The sequence below is a fragment of the Podarcis raffonei genome, chromosome 7, assembly GCF_027172205.1.
Source record: "Podarcis raffonei isolate rPodRaf1 chromosome 7, rPodRaf1.pri, whole genome shotgun sequence".
In the NCBI taxonomy this organism is placed as follows: Eukaryota; Metazoa; Chordata; class Lepidosauria; order Squamata; family Lacertidae; genus Podarcis; species Podarcis raffonei.
The window spans coordinates 92062136-92068429 of NC_070608.1; the positions used below are offsets into that span (position 1 = coordinate 92062136).

The 6294-nt window shown below is 42.6% G+C and overlaps 1 long non-coding RNA gene across 3 annotated transcripts; it reads left to right on the forward strand.

Moving 5' to 3' along the window:
- The first annotated feature begins 603 nt into the window (after positions 1 to 603).
- On the forward strand, positions 604 to 5155 carry LOC128416912 (uncharacterized). 3 transcript variants are annotated; one of them, XR_008331353.1, is made up of 4 exons: positions 604 to 644; positions 3368 to 3428; positions 4327 to 4568; positions 5055 to 5155. It is a non-coding gene; the product is annotated as an uncharacterized LOC128416912 (long non-coding RNA). The 3 variants fall into 3 exon arrangements; XR_008331351.1 differs by having other exon boundaries at positions 608 to 644; positions 3338 to 3428; XR_008331352.1 differs by lacking the exon at positions 3368 to 3428.
- The last annotated feature ends 1139 nt before the right edge of the window (positions 5156 to 6294 follow it).

Consider the following 6294-nt stretch of genomic DNA (forward strand, 5'->3'; position numbering starts at 1 on the left):
GGGGGTGACATAACAGCTCAGTGCGCTGCAAAGCCAGCCCCAGACTACACTGCTTTGGGAAGTGGCGTACAGTGGTGCCTCGCGAGACGAAATTAATCCGTTCCGCGAGTCTCTTCGTCTTGCGGTTTTTTTGTCTTGCGAAGCACGGCTATTAGAGGCTTAGCGGCTTAGCGGCTATTAGCAGCTTAGCGGCTATTAACAGCTTAGCGGCTTAGCGGCTATTAACGGCTTAGCGGCTATTAACGGCTTAGCGGCTATTAACGGCTTAGCGACTTTAAGAAAAAGGAAACAAACTCGCAAGAACTCGCAAGACGTTTCCTCTTGCAAAGCAAGCCCATAGGGAAATTCGTCTTGCGGAACGACTCAAAAAACGGAAAACTCTTTCGTCTTGCGCGTTTTTCATCTTGCGAGGCATTCGTCTTGTGAGGTACCACTGTACTGGGCTCTGGGGCGCCTGCACTTACGCGTCACCTTGGGCTCCGGCATGGCACCTCCAAGTTAAGTGAACCCTTGGTTCAACAGCACTTTTGAACTACCTACTGTATCATAAAAGGCACACTAACCAAAGCAAGAAGAGAAGGAAGGCAAGTACCTCTGTGGGTTGTCTCCTATCCTAAGAACTTTTTTAAAAGTGGTATTTCCAGGTAGGGAACTGACCTCAGTAACCACCCAGAGTTTCAAACATTAATATCACAGTGTAGCTGTTGCTCCTTAAACGAAACACTTTTACCTCATATGTGATCATACAAACATTGCACAAAAATTTGCCATTTTTTTACTGAAAGTTGGGATACCACAGAAACAACTTAGAATGGCATGCAACTGACAATTTACCGGTAACTAGCATGCCTTCCCCAGTGAACTAAATTGCAGTTCTGTGAATATCCTGGGATATTTTTATTTTATATTTCTAGACCTTCATAAACTGGCAGTTCTCTGAGATTCTTAGTCAGGAGTCCTGACAGTTAAACTGATTTCAGCATGGTTTGCATTTTGTAATGTAGACTTCCTCTTATTCTACCTGCACCTGTACAGACTTTCTTATCAGTTAGCAGTTTACTGCTAAATTTGCAGATGGAGGCATGGCTTAGTGGCACAGCACATGTTATTTATGCCAGGGCCTCTGGGTTCCATCGTTGGTATGGCCAGTCAGATTAAAAGCAAGGTACTTTAGTCTGCAGTCCTGGAGAGCCACCAACAAAAGCAGACAGCACTGAGCTACATGTAGAGATATTGCCAGAATTTATATTTCCTGACTCAGAAACGGGAATCTCAGGAACCTGGTACACTCATCTCAAATACAAAGCTTGCATTATGACCCTGAATGCTTTTTCAGCTCAGAAACTCAGAGTGTGGCCTAGAATGTGGTGCAGAATCCTTTGCAACATAGATGGATCAATGTAGAAATACTTCCCTATGTAGAGAATGCTTGAACTCCACTAGCCTAGAATATTTCCATGTGTATCAGCCATGATGAAGATATTGAACAATGGAATTGGCACTGAAGTCTGTGGAACCGTGTGGGATCCTGGCAACATACACAGCCACTGAGCTTTAGAAATAGATATTGCTCCACTGGTGAAATTCTTTCATGTTACATCTTTGGTTACAGGAGCTAATTTTAGGTTTTGATTTCCATTAACTGGCAGTCTTATACTTGCTACCAGAAAATTAGTGTTTATTTGCCAAAAAAAAGAAGAGAACAACATTTTCAGTAGCCCTGAACCCATAATTCTTGTCAAGATGGCACAACGCTGCTTGCAAATTGTGCTCCTACACTCTTTTTAAAATGATATATTCAAAGTTCTTTTTTAAAAATGCTGCTTTGGAAAAATGGTTGGACAGAACTCTAAATTCAACATATAAGAGCAAAAGAATTCCATGCACAGCTTCTCCTTCCTTTTCCTTCTGGTGCTCTTTATGCTTCACCCTCCAATGTCCCCTCATCCTTCTGCTAGAGCTGCCCAATATTCTTCATTCCCTCTGCATGTGGCAGTTCTTAATTTCGTGCATAGCCCAGTTGCCTCAGTTACAAGAAGATAACTTCAACTATGTTACTTAGATTTTACCACTGGACTTTGTTGATTGTGTCTGGTCAATTCAGGGGCTCCTTGGTTGTGACTCTCCATTCTTCCATGTGCAAGGGTATAACTAGGGGCAAAAGGGTGGACAGATTCACCAAGAAGCAGGTGTCACTGGCAGCCAGGGGACTTACTTTGTCTCCTCCCCCAGACTCAGAATCCCCATGGCTTGCCCCACGTTGGGTAAAAGATTCCTGCAGTGCGGGGCGTTGGACTAGATCAGTGCTATTTTTCTAGAAAAATAAGTGCTGGAACTCACCATGAACTCCCTTGTTCTCCTATAATGGCAATGGTGCCCACCTGAGAGGTGCTGGAACTGAGTTCTGGCTTTAAAAGAAGCCCTGGACTAGATGATCCTCAGGGTCCCTTCCAACTTTACAGTTCTATGATTCTATAATTCTAAGACCCGGATAAAAGGCAGGAGATTTCAGGAGATGTGGGGCCATGGGTAGAATGCAGACTGGCACATCTACGTGCCAGCTGAATGAACTCACAGGGAGGTCTTGGGCAAATACTTCTCTGTCTCCTTTCCCCATCTGTCAAAAGGCAATGATAGTAACCCATCTCTAGGAGATGACATAGAATAATGCCTGAAAATAACTGGTTGTATTTTTGCCTCAGCCCTGACTCATCAAGTGGCTTGGGGCAATTCCACTGTTAGAGCAATGCTAACCCCCTTGTGATATTGGGCTGCCTGTAATGGTCACGCAGGTCTGATTTACACATGCAGCATTAAAAACCCTTCCAACTGCAGATGAAGAAACACTTAACAATCCCTTGCATCATTTCTCAATTTCTTGTGTGCTAGCTTTCCCCATGCTCCCTCCACGCCCTGTGGGAGCATTTAAAAAACGTGATTCCCCCACCTGGTCGACCATCTTAGAACTCAGAGCACTACGTTCTGTTTCATGTGTAGACCATATATGAGAGACAATGCATGCCAAGTGGTTTGAGTGCTCTACAGAGCTGTATAAAGGCCAAGAGGCATTATTGTTATTTTGTGTGGCTGAGTGCTTGTGAATCGCAGTATGGGATACATAAATTTCCTTCCAAATGGAATTGCCTCCATTTCTTTAGTCCTGCCTGTTTGTTTTCCTGTTGGTATAATATCAGTGAAATGGAGGCAGACAGTGCTTTTTGCAGAACCTTAAAGAAGGTTAATATTTCCATCTACAAATTTCCCCAAGATGTTGCTAATATATTTATGTTCTATTTTCTTATTTATTTAATTTATCATCTGCCCTCTTTAAAATTAGAAGGTACAGAACACTCAATATGTTCTCCAGGGTTTGTGGAAATGATGGCAAGTAATTTGCATCTGGCTCTTGGAGGCTGAAGTTTCCGCAAGTGAGTAATATTGTGACCCGACCCCCCCCCAACTATTCCAGTCCCTCCCTTTTGAAGCTAAAAATATATCTGGACAGCCATTAATTGTGAAACACACTGAAGAAAGCTGAGCTAATGGAGACAATTTGTTTTAGAAACAGTTCAGAGATTGCTAATTTCCAAATAATAAGGAATGGCTTGCCTGACAGGTTTTTGCTTTGGAGTATTTCTGCTGCATACCAAGTAGAAATGCACAATGAATGGATCAGAGCAAACAAAGCACAGTAAAAAGCTCAGAGATCTTTAAAAGCGACAGCATCCCCTGCTGTACAACGGCAGAAACAGGCTCCATTGACTTGCGAGCAAAATGCCCAGAATGACCGGGGGAGCTGGCTGTGGCAGAGAGGCGGCTTGCAGGGAGTCCTGAGGTTCTGACCTGCATTGAGAGACAAAAGATTCCTCGATGCCTTCAGTGCAGCAGTATCCCAAACGCAATGTTTGCACTTCCCCCTGGATGTCAAGGCACTTGTTCATATATAGGGTGAAAGTCGTGAGACAAAGTCCCATCCAACTGGCTGTCCCCCTTCTGCAGTCTGAAGTGGTATAGTCCAAAACCAGTTTTTCTTACTTCGTGAACTTCCACCTGGCTAGGCCTTAGAACAGGTCTTAAGCATTACTCCTTTGCAGCAGCTACTTAAACCTCAAGGCAAATAAGTGCAGAGTTTCTGGGAAAGGGAGTGATGGATTATTGGGGGAGGATGTTCAGCTGCTTTGTGATGACATCGGCAAGCACATGATGGCATCAGCTTGAGCAATGGTTGCTCAAGGCAAACAGAATGTTACAAAAGCTACTAGTGCTACTAATACCCCTTTGAAGTAATATTAAGCCTCTTTCCCCCACTTCTATTAAATTCTGCAGCATCTTCCCAAGGGATGAAGGGGGAAATGGAAAAAGAAGACAGGCAGACAACACAGGCAATGCACTTAGATGGCAGCACAGATAAAAAGGAAGAACCCTTCTCCAGCAGAGAGAGATAGAATGGGTTCAATTGACCCCAGGCTAAACTGCTATAAGAATTGTAGATTGTGATCATTTCTCTTTTATTGAAGGGGAACTGCAGGCATCTTCCAATGGCACATGAAGTGCTCACAAGAGGATGGGTGAGTGCCTGGGCAGCTTCTGCTATATGGAAATCCATTGTGATACCAGGAGAGGAACCGGTGCAAAGCAGGCTGGAAAACGCATGTGCCCACCCTTTGAAATGGCATTGGGGCAAGTGGGAATGCCTATGGATATTTAAGGATATTGTTGCTGGAATTCAACATTGGCATTTATCAGGTAGCCTGGCTCTACTCCAAAATTCTGCAAAAATGTGCCCATTGTTTCTGTCACATCTCTTCATTTGTCTCCTTTCTTACCATGAATCCAGCAGCTGAATGTGTTTTTGTGTGTTAGGCTATAGTAAGAATGACTCAGAAGGTACAATGCTGTCACTGCCTGGCCAGCTGCCCTCACTAAGACCCTGAGCAAGCTGGTATCTGGTGCTTAACCATCATATTAAAAACAGGCACTACAATGACTACATGATTTAACAGTATATTGTTAAGTGTCAATATGTTCCACTTGGTGCTGCTTATATTGTCCAGGCCACATTGAAAAAGAAGAAGAGAGAAAGTACTTCAAGATAGGGAAAGCCTGTAAGCACAGCAGTATTTTATTTTAGTAGAAGGTATGTGAGGGCTATCACTGAGGTAAGTAGAGCTGTATAAGCAGTGCTAACACCTCCCTTGTTCTCTTATAATGGTATTGGCGACCATCTGAAAGGTGCAGGAACTAAGTTCCAGACAGGGCTTTTTTCAGCTAGAACTCAGTTCTGGTACCTCTCAGGTGGGCACCATTAGCATTATAAGAGAACAAGGGAGGTGTTTGTGGACAGTTCCAGCACCTCTTTTTCGGGGGGGGGGGCAGAGAAAGACACCATGTATGCATCTCAAGCATAATCTCCACATTTTGGCACCAATGAATTGCTACAACACTGGAAATACAACTGTCTCAATAGTGGCAAACTAGGTTGCTATTCCTGATACATTTCCCTCTTTTAAAAGCAAATGCATATCCTCCCCATATAACAAAATTACCTCTGTGTGACAGAGCAGATTTAGCATTTGGATTAGTTGAGGAACATATCCCTCTCTTTCTTGGGCAGATAAAACAAAGTAATGACGACTGCACCAGCCAGGCCTTCGCAAATCGCCCTGTTTTCCTTCAGCTTCCTGAATCATATGCAAATATGCCCAACCTGATTGGGTGACTTTACTTTCAGGTCTGCATATGTTGTTCACTAGATGACAACATTCAAAATTGCCCAGTATTACCTCAAGACTTGAAAAGATGTGTTTCCTTGTAATTAACAGAAATGTCTATAACCTGCTTGTCCAGCTTGTGTGCCTGAGTGCTCTTCTTGCAATTTAGGGTATGATGCAGCCAAATTTAAGGAATTTTAATTTTATTTATTTTAATGACACGGAATAAAGGATGTGCTTGATTATCCATTAGAAGAAAGGGTGCTTAAAAGGTGCTTAATTTGGGCTGGATCAAGCCTTTAATTGAGTTAGCTCAAATGATTAAGTCTTTTCTTATTGGAAGTAGTAGTAGTAGTAGTAGTAGTAGTAATAATAATAATAATAATAATAATAATAATAATAATAATTTATTGATTATTTATACCCCACCCATCTGACTGGGTTTCCTCAGCCACTCTTGCAACTTGCAGGTCAAGTTACATATTTAAGTATGCAAGGGCAATTTGAATTTAGAATATAAAGACCTCTTTCTTTTCAAGCTTCTTGCTCACCAGCAAAATCACATGTTATTGTCATGAATTTT